Source organism: Musca autumnalis, unplaced genomic scaffold, assembly GCF_047663935.1.
Source record: "Musca autumnalis isolate F117 unplaced genomic scaffold, ASM4766393v1 scaffold_1, whole genome shotgun sequence".
Taxonomy (NCBI): Eukaryota; Metazoa; Arthropoda; class Insecta; order Diptera; family Muscidae; genus Musca; species Musca autumnalis.
Window position 1 is genome coordinate 319,085,217 of NW_027411644.1, and position 22,606 is coordinate 319,107,822.

At 34.4% G+C, this 22,606-nt stretch overlaps 1 protein-coding gene across 2 annotated transcripts in view; it reads right to left on the reverse strand.

Annotated features, from left to right (window-relative positions):
• disp (RND transporter family member dispatched) overlaps positions 1-22,606 on the reverse strand; it is a 258,859-nt gene that overhangs the window by 50,607 nt on the left and 185,646 nt on the right. Inside the window, exon 11 of one of the 2 annotated variants that reach the window (XM_073962466.1) lies at positions 17,153-20,970. The exons of the other annotated variant lie outside the window; for it this stretch is intronic. The gene's annotated coding sequence lies outside the window, so the exon portion shown is untranslated. Of the gene's footprint in view, positions 1-17,152; positions 20,971-22,606 lie in introns of those variants that run through there. 2 annotated transcript variants of the gene reach the window in all.

Sequence of the window (22,606 nt, forward strand, 5' to 3'; positions counted from 1 at the left end):
GGAGGCCTATAAGCGCGAAAGTTGATGAGATACGAAAAAACGACGAGACACGTGTCTTCTCATTTTTGGTGTTCCATCGCACTGTTGAATCAGAATATGGTTAATAAAACATGACTCAAAAAATTACACACATTGGTATCAAATAGGCCCGCCCGACTTTGATCCTTTCCTCGTTCCAGCAATTCAATTGCAACGGTCTCCGCAATACTAGACCTTATGCACTCAAAGAACGCATTTTCAAAACAAATGGAAATGTGGTCAGATTTCTCTGTGAACCAATTTCTTTCTCCAAATGTATGATATGCCGGCCCAGTTATTGAGGGCGTAGATTGACTTTGGTGCGTATGATTGTTATTATGAGTGTATGTATATGTATATCATACGCCAACACGCTCTGTTGTTTTTATGTTGTCGTTCTCCAAGGATGACATGTTGGTGGTTTTCCCGCTATTTTTATACCCTCAGCATTTATGCTAACGAGGGTATATACACTTTCATACGGGCAAAATGTGCCTCATCGAAATGATGGTTTTAGACGCCAAGTATGCTTGGACGAAATGTGTTTCAGACAATTTGGAGTCGATTGAGCAATGTCCGTCCGTCTGTCTGTCTGTCTGGCTGGAGCGTACGATAACTCTCGAACGGATCAACCGATTTGGTCCAAATTGTGGCTTGCGAAATATTTTGTCCAAACTTAGTTTAAGTTCGAAGATGGGTTATATCGGTCCACTCCTGCAGGTACCCCCCCCCCCCCCCACAACAGTTCACAAATGTTCGGAAAAATTGTGCGTACGATAACTCTTGAAGGGAGCGACCGATTTGGTCCATACTTTGGAAATCGTAAAGTTTCTACCAGACAGATAAGGGTACTTCCAACACAAAATTTCGGAAAAGTACAGTTTAGGATCTACTCTCGAATCACAAGTTTTATTAGGGCAAGTCCATAATTCCTAAGTAAATAGCCTGAAAGGTAAAAAATCCACTATGAGCTATGACCTTGTGTAGTTGTTGAAACGTAAGATAACTCTGGAACGGATCTGCCGATTCGGTCCATAATTTGGCCTTCGTAATATTTTATCCAAACTTAGTTTAAATTCGAAATAAACCATATCGTTCTACTCCTTCAGGAACCTCCTCCACTAAAGTTCAAAATTTTCTGGCAAAACCCGGTTTTTGTGCTTTGCCTATTAAGATGTTGAGGTTTTGCTTCTATTGTTTTTGTCTTTCCTGCCCTCCATCGTATCTACACGCACATTGACTCCGTGTCAACAAAGCCCAACAGCCTAAACAACCCCCACTGCCACACTAACAAACCAAACACGTATAGATTTCGTTTCGTGTCGGAAAACACTAACTATATCAATAGCATTATTTCGCATATACAATTTTTGAATTTCTTTAATATAAATGCAACATCTAATAACTCAAGCTAGTGCTGATGGACTCAATCAGCCCTATTCTGAACATTCCCATGGGAACTGTTTCCCATGGGAGCGAAATTTCCCATTCCAACGTTTTCCATATTCTAAACGACGTGGGAAGAGTAAACCATGGGAGCTGATATTTCGAAATTCGAAATTAGTTACACCAAATTATTATAGCATACTTTTGGGAGCTGTAAATTTTGTTTTGTAATGAAAAATGTCTGAATTCGCGGTTTTTGAATTAGATTAGCAAAAGCACAACTCACTTAATTCAACAACCGTGCATTGATTTATGGATTTTTAAGTGAATGGAGTCAGCGATGTGTGATGTTGTTCTAATAAGCACATTTTCTTCAGAATGTGCGAATTTGTGTAAGCATTTTTTTAATTAGTAGGCAAAAATAATTTTTGTGTATAAAGTAATCGGAACTTTTAAGTTTGTAACGAATTTAAAAATTTAACGAGTATATCGCTAGTTTTACTTATTCCTAATGATCACTAGAACTCGTATTTTGCATATTTAAAAAAAATTCAAAAAGATAAATTCGGACATTTTTCTCAATTATTACATATTTTTGCGGGTTAACATATCGTCACCATAAATTTCCGAAGAGGTATCTCAAAAAAAAAAAAAAAAAAAATAAATAAATAAATAAAACAAGTTTTTGATTGAATCTAAAACTAAAAGACGCGTCCTTGAAAAATTTCAAGGTTCTACGTTCAAAAATAACGATCCTATTCAAGAAAAGGCATTTCGGAAAATGGAATAGCATTGCAACTATTTGGCATATATGTATGTACGTTTGTGTGATCGTTGTCGTGTCGTTGAGGAGACTAACACGTTTTCAATAGAACGTTAGTCGTCTGATTTAAAAAACCCGAAGGTTATATTACGAAAATGAATAAAAGTTTTAAAGATTGTATATATTATGGTTATTTTCCAATATATTTTAATAATTATTGCCAAAAATTCTTTTGAAATTGATTTGTTTTTACTTGCTGTGCTGCGTTAACAGAATCGACCATGACTCTTTTTCTCGTATTTCAATACATATGGTCTGTTCCAGAACTGCAAAAATCTACTACTTTTTACTACTTTTTCTTGTTTTGTTCGATAACATTAAGGAAAATTTTTTTATCGGTGTAAAACAGTTAGATTCTTGCAGGTTTTTGTATCATATAAGAATATGCAAAATCCGAAGTCTACTAATGACATATTTTACAGTACATTTTGTACGCTTTTATTAAGCAAACACATGGCGATTATAAATATTTGCAATAATTTTGTCGTATAGATGTCTTAAAATATGAAATTTCATAAAAATATGAAATTTCTAGAAATTTTTTTTCAAACTCCCACACTGTTTGCTGGGGAGATTTTTCCCACAAAAAGACACAAAATTCTCCCACAATTCAAGATAGAGAATGTATACTTTTTTCCCATGGGAACAAATTCCCAATTCGAACTTCATTCAGAATGAGGGGAGATGGGAAATGGGAAAAAAACTCCCACAAAATTTTGTTCAGAATACGAAAATGTGGGAATGGGAAAAAATTCCCAACTCCCATGCGTTCAGAATAGGGCTGAATATGTATGTACATACATATGGTTCTGATTTACAAGATACATAATTCATTAAGAAAAATTAATTAGGAGAAACGTTTAAAGAACAATAATTACAAAGCTAAATAAAAGAACTTTCGTTTTTTTTTCGTTTTTTCGTAGTATAATGTTTTTTCTAGGGGAGGGTTACTAACCCGACGCCCAAACCCAAGTTTTTAACGTTCTTATGGGTGAACGCGCGACACATGTTAGCTCACTACCTTTAACGGGTGTTAAAGGCAGTTCCCCAGGTGACACCACGGGGAGGTCAGTGTCCACTTGAGATGAAAGAGGGACCAAGATAAATCCTGGGCTTTGCCATGTTAAAACCGGTCAGGACCGTTGCTTGGTATCATTCATCCCCTACGTCAGAAAAGAAAAACAAACCCCTCTAAAGTTGACGAACCCCGCAAACGTTTTAAGGACCATGATCTGCGAATCTGCACCTGGAATGTTCGCACTCTTTATAGAGAAGGTGCCGTCTTCGAATTGGCAGACGTACTTGAAAAGTACAAGGCCGATATTACTGCCATACAGGAAATACGATGGATTGGGAAAGGCGTCACAACAACACCTAAAGGTGACGCACTGTATTATAGCTGCCATGACGTAAAGCATGAGTTTGGTTGCGGATTCGTAGTTAGTCGGAGACTAAAACATCTGGTATCCAGCTTCACCCCAGTGAATGAAAGACTTGCTGCAATTCGAATAAAAGCTAAATTCTTCAACATCAGCTTTATTTGCGCTCATGCTCCCACTGAAGAAAAGGACGAACAGACCAAAGATATATTTTACGAGCGCTTAGAAGAAACATATGACCGTTGCCCTACCCATGACATTAAAATCATTCTAGGCGATTTTAATGCCAATATTGGAAAGGAGAATATCTTTGGCCCAACAGTCGGGAAATTCAGTCTCCACAGTGAAACATCTGACAATGGTATGAGGCTGATAGACTTTGCAGCTGCAAAAAACATGGTAGTTAGCAGTACCAGATTTAATCATCTCGATATTCATAAGGGCACCTGGCAGATCAAAGAACAAGTAATCAAATTGATCATGTTGTAATAGATGGAAGCGTGTTTTATGTACGATCGTTCCGAGGCGCAAACATTGATTCGGACCACTACCTTGTTGCAGCAAAGGTACGTACCCGTCTAAACGTTGCAAATAAAGCACGAACAGACACAACGCGGAAGTTGGACATCGATAGGCTACAAACACAACAGATAGCCACAGCATATTCCACTCAACTAGCCCAATTGCTTAACGCGAGCACTCCTTGTCCCGATAACATAACAACACAATGGCAACATATTGCCCACCCCATGCTAACAGCCGCAAAATCCATACTTGGATTCCAGAGACCTCCACAAAGGAATTCATGGTATGACCAGGAGTGTCGTGCTGCTACCGAAGAGAAAAATGCGGCATATAGAGCTACTTTACAATCAGTAGCAACGCGTAGCGCATGAGAGAGATATCGGGAGAAAAGGAGAGAAGAGAAACGTCTTTTCCGCAAGAAAAACAGAGAAATGGAAAAGCGGGAGTGTGAAAAAATCGAGATGTACAGGAGCCAGAATGAAGTCTGAAAATTCTACCAAAGAGTGAAACATCAAACAGATGGCTTTGGTACAGGCACATCCTCCTGTAGAGACCAGCAAGGTAATCTGGTAACAGATACAGATAGCGTGCTCAGGATATGGAAGAAACATTTCTCCAATCTGCTGGTATCCAATAGTAGTGAAGACGATGATATCACAGATCCAATCCCAGAAGATGGTATAGAATGTATACCGCCCGGCCAAGATGAGGTAAAAACAGCAATCAACCGGCTGAAGAATAACAAAGCAGCAGGAGCCGATGGCTTACCAGCCGAGCTGTTTAAAACCGAAGGAGACGCGCTGATAAGGTGTATGCATCAGCTAGTTAGCACCATCTGGCAGGAAGAACGCGTACCCGACGATTGGAACCTGAGCATCCTATGTCCCGTCCACAAGAAAGGAGATAAGACTGTATGCTCAAACTATAGGGGCATAAGTCTTCTCCCTATTGCCTATAAGATAGTGTCAGGGATATTGTGCGAACGACTAAAGCCAATGGTCAACGAAATAATTGGACCATACCAATGTGGCTTTAGACCTGGCAAGTCCACCATTGACCAGATATTTACCCTGCGGCAAATCCTAGAGAAGACCCAAGAGATGCAGATCGACACATTTCACCTTTTTGTCGATTATAAAGCAGCATTCGACAGTCCCCTCAGATCAAAGGTATTCCACGCAATGTCTGAATTTGGTATCCCCGCAAAGCTCATCCGGCTTTGTAAGATGACTTTAACTGATACTAGGTCCTCAGTTAAAATTGGAAAGAACCTCTCCGAAGAATTTTGTACCAAAAGAGGTTTCAGACAAGGAGACAGCCTTTCGTGTGACCTATTCAACATTTTGCTGGAAACGGTAATACGAGATGCAAATGTCAAAAGAAATGCCACAATTTACACCAATAGCCACATGTTACTTGCCTATGCTGATGACATAGACATCATGGGACGATCAGTAAAGGAAGTAACTGATACCTTTAGGAAGGTCGAAGCAGAATCTGCGAAAGTGGGTCTGGCGGTATACGGCGAAAAGACCAAATTGATGGTTTCGACGCGCAAAGCGTCCATAGAGCTCGGACCAACTGTGGAAGTTGGTACCTACAATTTTGAGGTAGTTAAAGACTTCGTCTACCTCGGCACTGCCATAAACACAACAAACAACATCAGTTGTGAAATAAGAAGAAGAATTGTATTGGCCAACAGATGCTACTATGGTCTATGTAACCAATTTAAAAACAAAGCCACATCTCGTCAAACAAAAATAACACTATACAAAACGCTGATACTACCCGTGCTAATGTATGGCTCCGAAGCATGGGTACTTGCGCAAGCAGATAAGGCAGTGCTTGGTGTGTTTGAGAGGAAAATTCTTCGAAAGATCTACGGGCCGATTTGCGTTGACGGTGAATATCGACGTCATATGAACCACGAGCTATATAAGCTATATAAAGACATGAATATAGTTAAACGTATCGAGATGCAACGATTGCGTTGGCTAGGCCATATCATGAGAATGAGCGATGATGAACCCGCTAAAAAGGCGTATGAATACATGCCACATGGCGGTGCACGCAGAATCGGCAGGCCTAAGCTTCGATGGAGCATACAAGTGGATGAAGAAATGAAAAGGCGCGGTATTCCAAAAAGTCAAGCGAAAAACAGAGAGGAATGAAGATCTTTTCTTAGTTCGGTCTATGGAACAAATGTTCTGTAATGGGCCAACTAAGTAAGTAAGTAAGTAAAAGAACTAATTTCAAAATAAAATAAAAAAAAAACAAATTTCTTGTAGAAAAAATAAAGTTATAAAAAATAAAAACATAGTTTTGAATATAAGTAACTTTTTCTTGCTTTAAAGAAGATTATTTTGAAATTAATGAATTGGTTCATATTTTGCAAAAGAGAATAGACATACATACATATATCCCATGTTTATGTTTCATTCAATAAGGAAACCAGTATTTATTGCTTTATGAATTAGGTTCATACAATGTAAATATCTGAACATTGAAACAAAATTTTGAACACTATTCATAAATTGAATGAATTTGTTTTTTTTTTCTGTGTATAGAGTGAAAATGACTGGAGCGGGTTGAGAGTATTTTGTAATTGCTTCGGTGGTTCTTATACTTACCAATTTCGCTTTTGATGAAAATAAGATGGTGATCATAAGCAAACCCCCATCCAAACAAAAGTAATAATTCATATTTGTTTATATATTTTTTGTATATATTTAATTTTATTCTTTTAAACTATTTTTTATTTAACACAATATAGTATCAATTTGTTTGTTCATCTCTTATAATTAAATTTAGTTTTCAAATTAAAATTGAATATTGTTTACATTTTCTTACTTATATTCTTAGCATTGAGTTTTTACACACATATATCGACATATATATAAATATTTCTCTATATTATTATCGATATTGTTGTAATTGCCACAGACATATATTAATTAATTTAATTTGTTTTTTTTTTTCTTCACGTAATTTATTTTTTTAAATATAACTTTATCACAGTTTCTAGGTTAGTTTTTGAATTGTTTTGAGATTTTTTTTGGTAGTATTATATTAAGTTTATGTTTTGAGCATCTTTGTTTTTAGATTTTATTTTATAATTTAATATTTTTTGTCTTTGTAAATTTTACAAAATACACATACATACAACTTGTTTAGAAATATTAGTTTTTGTTTTTTCTTTTTTGCTTTTTCTAATAACATTTAAACTTAAGTACATATAAAACATGTATTAAGTAATATTTTTTCTCATTATAATAAGACAGTGGAATATTTTGTTGTTATATTTATTGATGTCATAAATTTGTATCGTAAAAAACATTATCGAAAAAAAGTTAAAAAAAAATGAAAATAAAATAAATAAATAAGATACTGCCAAGGAGTACTAGAACACGAATTAAAATAACTGAGTGGAATTACAAATCTATGTATCAGACATAGGGGGGAAGTTTCATATCAAAACCAAAACAAATTTGTAGATCAAAACAGCCGCCCAATTGGCACAAAAACAAAGATCAATTCAAAATGCAATGTGCGCATTTTGACCATTAATAAGAGATGAATGTATATAAGTTGGAAAAAATCTTAAAACAGTTTTGCCTTTCTACTGACACATTAAATAAAACCCCCCCAAGAGTTAAATATCAAATAAACACTTTTATCACTAATCGGAAGAGACTTATCAAATGGTTACGATGTAACACTTTAAAGTGTAGTTTGCTAATTGAGCGAATTCTTAGGTACTACTTGTGAGAAGCAAGATCTCGTCTAGAACAATGTTGCTTAAAAAAGTTAGCAAGCCCCGGGCCACACTACAGTAATTTCACTGAAACTTTGACACGAAATTATGCGTCTCTAGATCGAGTTCCTTAGTGGAGTAAAATTATAAAAGTGCTGTAGTGGGGAATTCGAGCTAAGAACACCTAATTTCATGAAACTTTTCAATGAAATTCATACTAGTGTGGACCGGAACTAACTGAAACACTTGAAAGTGTTGCATTTTGAAGTTACCTTTCAAATTCCAATTATATTTGCATTTTACAATTAAAACTAGGTTTACATTAAGTATACATTAAATAAATACGTTTACATGTGAATTCAAGAACGGTTTTATTTAAATTTTAAAAAGTTAAGGTTTCCCACACCCTTTAGGCTTTATTGGAACACCTGTAACTTAATAAAATATTTACGAAATATATACAAGGGACCGTTTCAATCTTAAGTCCCTAAAGCTATTACTGGTACAGTCCAACTGTAGATTAAATGGATTTCCGACACCAACAATATTTTAAATTTAGATTTTTTAGGATAGAATACGAAGCTCACAATGAACGAAATTTGCTCTCAAGGAAGAAAGGCTCATTTTGAAGAAGTTTATATAAGTTTGCGAAATAATCTTAATCATTTATTGTTGGGAAAATCACATTCAACATGTTCCCACAATAAATTACAATAAGTACAGTGTCGACAAAATGTTAATACGACACCATAAAAGGTAGAGTGGCGATAGAAACAAAACTTCAATCTTCCAGAGCAACTCAAAGGCTAAACTCAGAATCTTCCCCAACAAAGGGAAACAATGACGACAACAATTAGTATTAAATAAAGTAAATGAATTGTAATAATTAAACATCGTACTAACAAACAAATAAAAACAATAATTGTATTAAGAAAATTCAAGTTAAGAACACTGTGCACACTGCTAACCAAATGTAATTATCAAAGTCAGCTATTTTGGCCAGCAACATAATTTCAACGTACCACGCGCCACACTAAAACGACTGACCATGCTACACGCGTATCCGTTCCAATTTCGTCATTCGACTGACATTGCAGTTCACACGGCTGCAATTGCATCGATTGGGAGTTCTAGTTACAGCTTGAATGTAACTCAAGGGGCAGTCTTAGTTACGCAGCCAAAGGCTATCGTTCTATTCGTTCGTAAAGTAAATTAATATTACCTGATAATTTAATTAAAGTGTTAAAGTAGTTTGATTTAAGAAATAAAGGTGTTTGAGTGAATCAATTATTGGAATTGAAGTGTTAATCTCAGTGTTTTATTTAATTGAAACAGGCACCGTGGTTAGTGCCTTGATTAATTTTTTTTAATATAAATCAATCGGAAATCCTTAACTTTCATATGAATGTTTACACAAACGAATTAATGCTGGCGTAGTCCAAGCGTCAACAGCTGAGAAGGACATTTCCAAAAAGAGCCAATAAATTATAACAAATTGAAATTTGCAAACCTGTTTCATTTCGGAAGGATAATTAATTAACTTGGAATAATAATAAATTAACTTACATAATTTATATCCAAATGGAACAATCTATTAAAAATATAATATAAATATCGTCATTTATATAAAGAATTATGTGAACATTTTTTTTTTAAAACAATAAGAGGGATGACTGTAACATGTCAAGTGCACTGCGACACGTCCTCAAATATGAGCGTTACGTCGCCCACTAATTGCATCACATACACTGATAGGGTAATGCAAATCTGTAAGTCATGCAATTAAGTTAGCTGCAGTTCGCAAACCTGAACTGACAATAATGCCGTGTTTAGACACACAAATTTCTCGGGAAAGTAAATTCAGTTTTTTGGCAATAGGGCGTAGGAAAGAGTATTAAGGAGCTTTTTCCTCTCCGCACCCTCCCAAAAAAACTCAATTTACTTTCCCGAGAAATTTGTGTGTTTAAACACAGACTAATAAAAATGCAGGAGAAAATATTCCTGAGATTCAAACAACAAATACAGCAGAAACAGCAACCAATATGAATTCTCCATTTTGCCACCCCCAGCCGCGGAAAAAACATTTAGACAAGTGCTACTCCGTCACCACTGCAAAAGATAAATACCTGCGGATAGGATCAAGAAAGTAAAACCAAACTAATAAAAATAATATAAGTGAATTGATAAATATGTATTTGTCCTTATTATTGAAATGTAAGATGGTAAGTGTTTTATTAAACGGGAATCCTGACAGCCCAAAATAAATACGGAATAACACTCGTCGCTTCTTATATTGTAAATTCATTGGCATTGTAAAGGGGTCCGACTTATTTTAAGCGCTAAAGAAATAATGATAAAATATAAATTGCATCCTTCTAGACCAAAATAAACCATATAATTTATTGTTGGAAAAATCACATTTAGTGTGCTCGCACCATAAATGGAAGAAAGTGCAGTGTCGACTGAATATTAATACGACACCACAGTGGTAGGTAGATTGGCGATGGAATTAAAACATCAGTCTTCCATCGCAACTCGACAAACAAGAACATAATCCTTAACCTACCGCAACTAAGAAGGAACAATATCAATATTATATTAATAATAAATAATAAAGTATACAAATAAGAAAACAATTAAAATAATTTCGTACTACAAAAAATATAGTAGATACAATCCAAACTGCCCAAATTCGAGACATCACATATCCTAAATCTACAAACTCATCAATCAAGCCATCTGGTTCCAATCAAGTTCAAAATCTTCGTCAAAGATACGCTACAGTTGCAACCGACAACACTGAGAAACAAGACATATTACATGAGCTTCTTAAAAGCATAGACAAAATTAACCAGAGACTCGATATGCAAAATGAGTTGAACAAACAAATAATGAATAAGTTACATAACATCCCATAAATATGACTTTTCTACGTATATCAACATGGAACTGTAATGGTCTACTAAAACACTTAAATGAAATAGAATTCTTCTTGCATGCAGAAAAAATTGATATTCTCTTAATTTCGGAAAGTCATTTTACAAATTCTTCCTTTGTTAATATCAAGGGATTTAACATCTATAACTCCACACATCCCGCACAGAGAGCTAGAGGAGGAGCCACGATAATAATCAAGGAAACCCTACAACATAATGAAGACATGCGAATAGAAACTGAAATGTTCCAAGTCGTGGCTGTTAACGTCTTTTTAAAAAACAATAAATCCTTCAAAATAGCCTCAATTTACTCCCCACCTAGACATTCCATTAAAGAAGAACAATACACTGAAATGTTAAAAGCGCTAGGATACAATTTTATCCTAGGCGGTGATTTCAATGCAAAAAATAAGTTATGGGGATCCAGACTTACAAATCCAAAGGGGTACGAACTATATAAATCCATAAAAAGGAACTCATGTGTAGTATTATCTGGAAATGAGCCAACTTATTGGCCAACGTCTTCAGAACTGATACCTGATCTAATCGATTTCTTCATTGTAAAAAATATTCCAGAAACATATATAAATATTGAAAACTATACAGGGCTATCATCGGATCATTCAGCTCTAATTATGACAGTTGGTAACACTGTACTTCCTAAGAATACACATCCCAGTTTGTCGACACAGAAAACAAATTGGAACTTCTTTAGATATTTACTAGACCAAAAAATCAGCTTAAATATCTCGCTTAGAACTAAAAATGAAATTGATGATGCACTTGAAAATTTTATTCATTCTATCCAGCAGTCTTGTTGGGAAAGTACTCCAGCAAATACAAACCAAGCCTTCAAAAACAAAAATTATCCTAAAATAGTCAGGGATTTAATATCTGATAAACGTAAAGCCCGAAGGATATGGCAACAAAACAGAACTATGGAAAACAAGAGACATCTAAATCAGTTGACAACAGAGGTCAAACGTTTATTAAAAGATGTAGAAAATAAGAATATGACTGATTATCTAAGTAACTTATCTACCTCAAAAGAAAGTAACTATAGCCTTTGGAAGGCAACTAAACACTTAAATAGGGTTAAACCAAAAATACCTCCAATAAAAAACACACAAGGAAACTGGGTTAAAACAGACAAGGAAAAAGCAGAGCTTTTTGCAAATCACTTTGAGAATATATTCAAACCACTAGATAAGTTATCTTCACAAGAGAATGTAGAACTAGTCCCAAAAAATGATTCTCATAAGATTGATTTGGTCACGGTAGGTGAACTAAAAACTTTAATATGCAAAGACTTGTCAAATAAAAAATCACCGGGATATGATCTTATAACAGCAAAAGTAATAAAAAAACTAACTGAAAAAGCTTTGAGAATATTGTTGTACATAATTAATGCCTGCTTCAGACTGAGGCATGTACCATTACAGTGGAAAGTAGCGGAAATAATTGTTATAGAAAAACCTGGCAAACCCCAAAATGAATTAACATCATACCGACCAATCTCATTACTTCCAACACTTTCAAAACTATTTGAGAAACTTTTAGCCGCTAGATTAAAAAAAATAGCTGAACAAAGAAAACTAATACCAACACACCAATTTGGATTTCGGGAACAACATTCCACAGTAGAACAAGTGCACAGGATCATTAATGTAGCTGGAAGAGCTATCGATAAAAGAGAAGTTTGTTCCGCTGTCTTCCTGGATGTCGGCCAAGCTTTTGATAAAGTCTGGCACCAAGGACTCTTATTTAAACTACATAAGTATTTTCCAATCGAAATATTTGAAATACTTAAGTCATATTTGGAGGATCGATACTTCAGAGTTAAAATAGAATTTGAGTACTCATCATTGAAAAAAATAAAAGCTGGAGTTCCACAAGGAAGCGTACTTGGCCCTTTTCTATATCTTATTTATACAAAAGACATGCCATCAACACCAGAAACAACTATTGCTACATTTGCGGATGATACCGCTATATTAGCTAGTGGAAAAACTGAAAAAATCTCTACAACTAAACTGCAAACAGCTCTTTATGAAATTGTTTCATGGATCAAAAAATGGAGGATGAATTTAAATGAAAACAAGTCAATACATATGCTTTTCACAAACCGATCTATTACACAACCAACACCACTTTTCATAAACGACATACAAGTACCATTCGCAAATACAGCAAAGTATTTGGGTATGACATTAGATACAAAAATCAAATGGAAAGAACATGTAAAGAAAAAGGTTCAGGAAATAAAATTGAAAGTTAATCAACTAAACTGGATCTTTTCAGCGAAATCAAATGTTAGCATAAGCAATAAGATTCTGATTTATAATCAAATAATAAAACCCATATGGACCTATGGCCTCCCATTATGGGGATGTGCAAATCAACATGAAATCCAAAAAATACAAAAATTACAAAATAAAATTCTTCGATGCATAGTAAATGCCCCCTGGTACATACGAAATGCTGATCTACACAGAGATCTTCGTATAAATTTAGTCGCCAACGAAATAAAACAACAATCTCGGACGTATGTTAATAAAATTCGTCAACATAGAAACGCAGATATGAAGAACATATACAACGAACATATCACTAGAAATCCCCGAAGACTTAGACGGACAACCCCTATGGATTTGGACATATAAGCCTCAAATGGAGTAATGCTAGAGTGTAATTAATGAATTATATACTTTCCTGAAATTATACCGCTATTTAAATATTATTGTATGATAGATTAATATTGCTTGATGAGTTTCTGAACTCAGTTGCAATTAATAAATATAAAAAAAAAAAAAAAAAAAAAAAAAAAAAAATAAGTTAGCGACAAACAATAATGCTAACGACCATTTTCACCAAAATTGCTGATGAAGTCCACGAGCCTAAAAAACATTTCCACAAAAATGCATTCCCACCAAAACTAGCTGACGTAGTCCACGAGCGCAACTAGCCAAACTGTAATACGAAACCAATCAACAACGTAATATGTGCCGGTCAACCAACCAACGATATAATGTGTGTTAACCAGCCAACGATATGTCTACGCAGCCATCATCCAAGCAGTATTAATAAAGCAGCGCAGCGGCTTAATGATAGAAAAATTAGTTATAAATTAATTTTGTAATAACGGAGGGGTTAGTCTTTTTTGGTCATAGTAAATCGAGAGTTGTCCTTCATTTGATATAAAATTATAACGTGAATCTGAATCTGATATAAAAATTTATAAAGTAAACTTAGCTAAAACTCGTTTACATTTAAAAAACTGAATTTGGGAGAATAAGGGGATTCCCCAAGAAAAGGAACAAAGAATTACAAGCTTCCCAAAAAAGGAAAGATTTAACTTATATAAAGTGTATTTGTATCAGAATTGAATATTTTAACTCTTCTTTTCGGGTGTGTAAATGTAGATAGTATTTTTAGTCTCTTAGTCTTACTCCTGAAGTGAAGTCATATTTAGTTGTCTTTTAGTTATTCAATAAACGTTCTTTTTAAACCGAATAACACAAGTATTTTTCTTAAAATTACAACAAATTTCATTTCGGAAGGATAATTCTTTAACTCGAAAGGATAATAATTTAATTTAAATAATTTATATTCAAGTGGAACAATCTATTTAAGTTTTTAAAAACGATCAGAAGGATACTGTGCTGTGTCATGTGGACTGGGCAAGTTCTCAAATATGGGCGTTACGTAGCCCACTAATTGCATCACGCAACTCGGTCCGACATGCAATTAAGTTGGCTGCAGTTCGCAAACCTGAACCGCAATTGGTGTGTAAATGTAGAAAGTATTTTTAGTCTCTTAGTCTTACTCCTGAAGTGAAGTCATATTTAGTTGGCTTTTAATTATTCAATAAACGTTTTTTTAAAACCGAATAACACAAGTGTTTTTCATAAAATTACAAAAAATTTCATTTCGGAAGGATAATTATCTAACTTGAAAGGATAATAAATTAATTTAAATAATTTATATTCAAGTGGAACAATCTATTTAAGTTTTTAAAAACGATCAGAAGGATGACTGTGCTGTGTCATGTGGACTGGGCAAGTTCTCAAATATGGGCGTTACGTTGCCCACTAATTGCATCACGCAACTCGGTCCGACATGCAATTAAGTTGGCTGCAGTTCGCAAACCTGAACTGCAATTGCCTTTTTTAATTGTTTACAGCAATGTTTTTATTATTTCTAGTGAAACATATAAATATAAAAAAATATCGCCGCAGCTGCGTACCCAAAGGTGAGTATGAGCAGAACTAAATATTTAGCTGTTGTTAATCTTCATTTTTACTCCCGATGCAATGCGACACATTTATTTCGTTTTTTTTATTGAATAGCTGCCAAGAGCACATGCCCTGTGACCAGCAAAATACAACAACCGCCGTAATCTCTGGCTACAACACCATAAGACAACTAAAATATTTCTTATTATTAAATGAAAGTTTATAAGTGGTTTATTTAACGAGAATCCTGACAGCCCAAAATAAATACACACAGAAAAAAATTCAGCAAACATATTATATGTTTGCAACAGTCCCTAACATAACATATGTTTGGATCCAAATATTGAGAATGAAAAACTCGAACACAGCGTTTCAGATCGATCCTTCTATTAAAAAAATAACATTGTCTGAGAACAAACCAATAAATAATTGTGGTAAAGAAATCAATATTCAAAATGCCTTCTCTCAGCTTCAGAGCGAACCTTCTTTTAAAGGAGTCCGACTTATTTTAAGCGCTAAAGAAATTATGGTAAAATATAAATTGCACCCTTCTAGACCAAAATAAACCGTATAATTTATTGTTGGAAAAATCACATATAATGTGCTCGCACAATAAATGGAAGAAAGTGCAGTGTCGACTAAATATTAATGCGACACCACAATGGTAGATTGGCGATGGAATTAAAACATCAGTCTGCCATCGCAAATCGACAAGCAAGAACGTAATCCTTAACCTACCGAAGCTAAGAGGCAACAATATCAACATTAAGTATTGTTAGAGTGGTTATGGCAACCTTGTTTTATTCTTTAAATTATGGCAGTCGTTGTTTAACTTTACTACTAGCCAGACGTGTTACTGCTTAAAATGGCAATATTTCGTTAACAACAATTTCATAAAAAATTGCAACGGTTTATTTATTTTTTGTTCTATAATTTTAACCAATCCATAAGACAGTGCACTGTCTTGCATGCGTGCATTAATTGCATTGCTTGCAAAACCTGAATTAACCACAACACAAAAAATAACAATAATTAAAAAAAAATAGACACAATGAGTGTTACAACAAAAAGTAATGCAACTGATTCCATTGATGATCAAGAAGAAAAGTGGCAGAAAGTGTCAACTAAAAGTAAAATACCTGTGTCCCCATCTTTAGGTAACTCGCCAAAAAGGAAGCAAGTGGTTGATTGCCGTCCACATCCAACAGATTTAGTGTATTATCAACTATGGAAAATGAAAACAACATCGATGAAGCAGATCAAGCTGAACCTATTCAACCAGAACCAAATCAAGCTGTACCAAAACCGCCACCAATTTTTATTCCGGACGTCAAGAATGTTACTAAAATGTTGGATAGCATAAATAAAATTATTCCAGTTGAAGATTAAAAGTAATTAAAAATTTACACTACACCACCGATGTATCAGATATAAAAGCCTTTTTAATGAGCAAGGGTCACGATGTAAGGAGCGTACGTAACATAATTAGCAGAAAAACCAAAGAGCCTTTACCCATGTTCTTCATTGATTTGGACCCCAAAAGTAACAGTAAAGATATTTATAATATTACCGGTATATTCAATAACATTGTTTATTATTGAACGCCCAAGAAAATTTTACGACTTAGTGCAATGTTTTAGATCTTAAGAATTTGGACACACAAAATCTTGGAAACAGATTCATCATTTAATTTAAATAATTCATATTCAAGTGGAACAATATATTTAAGTTTATTAAAAACAATGAGAAGGATGACTGTGCTGTGTCATGTGGACTGGGTACGTTCTCAAATATGAATATGAGCGTTACGTCGCCCACTAATCGCATCACGCAACTCGGTCCGTCATGCAGTTAAGTTGGCTGCAGTTCGCAAACCTGAACCTTAATTTCCTGTCAGATTTGTTAAATTTACTTTCTTACAACTTAATTTACTTCCTTTTTCCGACAAGATCTTAAAGTGGATGGTAACAGCGAACTGCTAATAAATGAATTGTTTGCAGCAATGTTTTTATTATTTCTAGTGAAACACATAATTACAAAAAAAATCTTCACTTATAAGGAATTGTGTTTTTTTTTTTTTAATTAGAAGGATGACGTTTTGGAAGTCAATTTCTGTAGAGCCGAAATACAATTTGAATTGAACGACAAAGTAAACAAATTCATCAAATGGTTTCAAAAGAACTACTAAACAGTTGGATACGCTCCAATCGTAGATTTTAGATCAAGATTTAGATTTTTATCAAACCTGAAGCAAAGAATGGAAACAACTGTAATTTAATTTGATCACAACAAAAACATTTTTGCACAATTTCTTCAATTGAAAAGCTTTGAGAAAAGACCATTGTGCTCTATTCAATAAACGTTCTTTTCAAACCGAGCAACACAAGTGTTTTTCATAAAATTATAACAAATTTCATTTCGGAAGGATAATTAATTAACTTGAAAGGATAATGATTTAATTTAAATAATGTATATTCAAGTGGAACAATCTATTTAAGTTTATTAAACACAATCAGAAGGATGACTGTGCTGTGTCATGTGGACTGGGCACGTTCTCAAATATGAGCGTTACGTCGCCCACTAATTGCATCACGCAACTCGGTCCGTCATGCAATTAAGTTGGCTGCAGTTCGCAAACCTGAACCGTAGTTGTCTGTCAGATTTGTTTAATTTACTTCCTTACAACTTAATTTACTACCTTTTTCCGGCTTGATCTTAAAGTGGATAGCAGAGAAAAGACCATTGTGCTCTTTGCGTAAGTTGGGTTGTTCTAAAAACAATCCACAATTGGAAACGTTAGCTTTGACGATTATAGTGAATGAAAAAGATAGTAAGAAGTGCTGTCTTGGGAAATGGGATATCATGGGAAGACATAGACAGAACAAGTTACTAGGTACTAAGTTATCAAGGGGATTCAAAGAAGAAATCGTAAAGGAAGGCTTCTACTAACTGGTTGCTTAGGCCTTACGGAAATCCTAGACTATTCTCAATCTGAGATCGTCTTTATCGAGAATGGAATAGGGAAAATACAAACTAGTACTTTCAGAATATTACATGTAAAGAATGTTACGAAACTATTAAAAATGAAGTGACAAGGAAAATCCTCGATTCGCAACCACTTCTTCCCTTACTGTATGACGACATTCTAGCATTATCAAAACTCATCTTCAGACTTATGAACAACAAAACAACTAGAAGATTATTAAATGATATCGGGATAGCCTTGAAATTCCCTGACCATGAAGACTGTCAACTACTGATTAGCAAGATAAACGAAATAAAAAAATTGTTAAAATTGTTAACTCAAAAAACTGTTTAATTTACATAACCGCTATTCCCAAAACTATTAAAGAAAATTGTAAAACCGTAACTATTAGACTTGTAAGAAATCAAAATTCCATTATAAAACTTAACCACAAAAAAAAAAAAAATGTAAAATAAAATAGTGAAATAATTGGTGTGATAAATTATTGTAATAGGATAAATAACGCAACTTTATGTCTAAAATCAAATGAAATTAACATAACAAATGATAATTGTATTTCAAACTTAATAAAAAATGTACCACACAATTTTCAAACACTGATCATCACATAAATGAAATCGAAGAAATTTAAACTGATCTATCCTCTTAAACAATATTCATGGAAATATTTATTTAAACGAAATTAAAAGAAGTGTATCCGGAACATATTTGATTAAATTTATTAATTGCTGCTCCGTCAACACAAAATATTTTTTTAAAAATAAAAATAATCCGTGTGTAAATTAACTGGCGCCCGAGCCGGGACCTGAAACGGTGTATCCTGAGTAAACAGTGGTGTTAGCATTTGCCCATAACATGTCCACGTCGTTAGCAAAAAAATAAGAAAAAAACCGTGAAAACAAGAACAACAAGAGAGTGCGGAAAAGGTGCACTTTAGTAGATTAAGTTTGAAAAGGAGTCCTAAATAAAGACAGCAGCCGCACTGTAGAATAAGTGACGCTAGAAATATAAGAAAATGTTCTAAAAAAATAAAAAAAAGACTATCAGATCAATCGATTAGATCGGATCGGCGTGGAAATGGCTTGCTGGAAGGCCTGATTCAACAGATTGGAATAATATAATAAGGAGTCAAGAAAGTATAATCGTAAATAATAATGAGCAATACAAAATTAACGAAGAGCTTCGGCAGAAGACGTACCAGGTCGTAAAGAAGATCAATGAAAGAATCACCGGAATGAATAATATCACTAGTGGTAAAGACTATACCCTAATAGAACAAGGTACCATCAACGATGTCATTATCTTGAGGGATGAAATAAATGAAATGAATGAAATGCTGGCTAAGAGTGGAATATTCAATACAAATTTGATAGACCAATCGGAGATTAATAGAGTAATAGAAGAGCTGGAGACGTTACCTTATGACAATGCATAGAGGCAGTAGAATACGGAACCCCATCAATATATACCAATGGTTCACTACTATTGTACATCCTGTCAATACCAAAAATTTAAAATAATTTTTATAACTTGCTTCTCACTAGAGCCACTATTGATGACGGAAAGCAAATATATCTGCCATTCGAGAGGGTGCTTGTTAGTGAAGCTGAGACCTCAAGGCATCAAGGATAACTGTTTTTTTATAAACAATTTGACAGTCTGCAAAATATCATCCGTGACTAAATTAGAAGAAGATGCCTGCCTTAACACCATTCTCAGAGGCGGATCGGCGAAATGTAAATATAGACGCACCCAGGAAGAAATTGTTGAATTATTGAGTGACAATGTTATCTACATGACAAACTACAAGGGTTAGATTGTGTCAGACGGCAAACCCGAGTTTCTCAATGGTACTTATCTTCTGCAACTCTTAAATGAGTCGGTGGTAATCAAGAATCATACTTACTAGAGCAATTCAATCACGAAGGTTCAAGCCCTACCGCCAGTACTAGCAAATATTACCTGCTCCTTGAGATAGGCCTCAATAACATAAATCGCTTGAACCAGTTAGGAGTAAAATTTAATGGTACCATTGGAATTAACGTTATGTTCATTGCCTCCATTACCTTTTGCATTGGATGGCTGGGGTATCAACAAACAAGGAAATTAAATATCCCAAAGCTACGTGTCCAACTACCCACCATAGATTCCCAGATCTGCGGGACGCAGATATTTAAGGTGGGAGGAGTTAACAACGTTGGCGACACTGTCGTCAAAAGTTAATTCAGCAACTTAAGGTCATTGTAATATTCTTACTTTAACACGCGCTTCCGATCCAATTACGATATTGCAAGCGATGGGAAACAATTTTTGCATGATTAGCGTCTGCATACTGGCGCATGTTGATGGAACATGATCGATGGAGTTGACGAGCCAACAAAATTGACTGTGTAGTCTTGGCTATGGCGTGTTCGAGTTTAGTGTTGAATTAAATGATAATTAATTTAATAATTTTGTGTGTTAATTTAAAAGATTGTTAAAAGTGATTGTAAATTTCAAAGATCATTAATCGTTTTAAAGAAAACGAATTATAATAAATTAAATAGTGAATAAAATAATTAAATAATAAATAAACTGTGAAAAAGTTTAACTTAGTGAATGCTAAATGAATAAACAAACGTTTTAAAATATAAAATACAATTTATATGCAAGTGCAAAGTGAAAACATACCATTAAAGACCATTAAAGATATGAGAGAAGTCTACCCCCGTGTCCATTCGGGGATGTGTATGTATAAAGAAATTGGAAAGTGTGCAGATCCAGTCTGAGAAACGTGTAATAAGTTTAATCATTTGGTTATGGTTCAGAAAAGAACATCGGTCAGAGGTTATGAAGTCGGGTGGCCTGTTAAATACTAATTCAGTCTTAAGACCAACATAATAATAAGAAAAGTCATAACCATAACTGGCGCAGTCGGAGAGTTTTATTCTGAAATATGAAACAAACGAAATTACGTAAAAATAACAAAAAACACTATTAAAATAAAGTGATACAAAATTAAAATCTAACATTCAAACGTAGTTAAAAAAAAAGTTAAAATTATATATCCACGAATGTGTTATGTCACCCTTGCTTTCAAAAACGACGGCGTAAACAACGCCTTAGTTTAGGTCGGCGCAATCGATAATTGCAATCGAGTATTTTTTTATCGATGTGGCAACATTGCATCTGGCAATTACATGATGGACAACTACTCCGAATTTAATCTCGTTCATTTACAAGAAGCCGGTAGTAGAGTAAAGACGTCCATCAGAAGAAAAGTGAAGAGACACAACAAGAACCAACAAGTTGTGTCCATCAAAAGAAAAATGAAGATACACAACAAGAACCAACAACTTGTGCTGTGTGTGAGTGGAATTATTTCTTTTGCATTTTAATGCAAATTTCCTGCAATTTTACGACCGTTTTCTTATTGGAATTTATTGCTGCATATTTATAATATGCAATAAACATTCCAAAGAATTTGAATAACAACAAAATATTTTAAAGTGGATATGAAATTGATTAGTTGCGGGCGAAGGGTAGGGACCTGTTATTGACCTGTTTATCGATACAGAGTCGGCGAAAAAGGGAACTGATGAAGTTGTTTGGTGACAACTGAAACTATAGTATTCCCTACCCTTCGCCCGTAACTAATCAATTTCATATCCACTTTAAAATATTTTGTTGTTATTCAAACAATTGAATTACAACAAAATATGGACTTAAGCTGAAATAAACACAAAGATGTAAAATTCTGCAGTCCAACAATAAAAAACGCCAACAACATTCCAAAGAATATTTTTTGGCGTTGCAACGAAATTGCCAAAAATGCATGGTCCCACCTACCACTACAACCACAAATAACCGTCAGCAGTAACCCACATTTTCAACTTTTTGTGATCGTGAATTTTCTAAAAGTGCATTTTGTGAAAATATGCGCATCAAGAATAAGTGTGGATTAATTTTATGGAGTTTTGGCTAATATCCACGAGACATCGACCACCACCAGTGTTCATTAAAAAGAGAATGAATATTTTTCGACCACAAGTGCCGCCAAATGGACTTTTGTGAATATTTCCGGAAACCATAACGGGGAGCCTACATCCTCTTGCCGTTTTGCTTTGAATCAAGATCCGAGTTTTTGTGTGACACCTTAGCTTTGCCTATTGAATCTTTGTGCAGTTCGGAAGCTAGAATCATTGTCAGTCTTCATCATTCCTGCGGAGCAATACCAAATCAACTTTAGCCTGCTTTTAGGTCAAGAACAACAGTTATCAACAATTTTTGCCTACAACAACAACAACAACCTGGGGTATAACACAACAAGTAGCCGACCAGGATAGTATAGATAAGTACAAAAGTGAAGAGTCTGAATGCGTGTGTATCCTGAACATGGTGTTGTTTTTGCATTGCATATTTTTCTGCCACAGGCAGGGATTTTTGATTTCTTATTTTTCTAACTGTTGACCAACCATAGTCAAGAACATGGCACAATTATACAGGTGACCGAAATTTGATTTAATTTTGTAAAATAATAACTTAAATTTAAAAATTGTAATGAATTTTACGTTTATTAAAATTT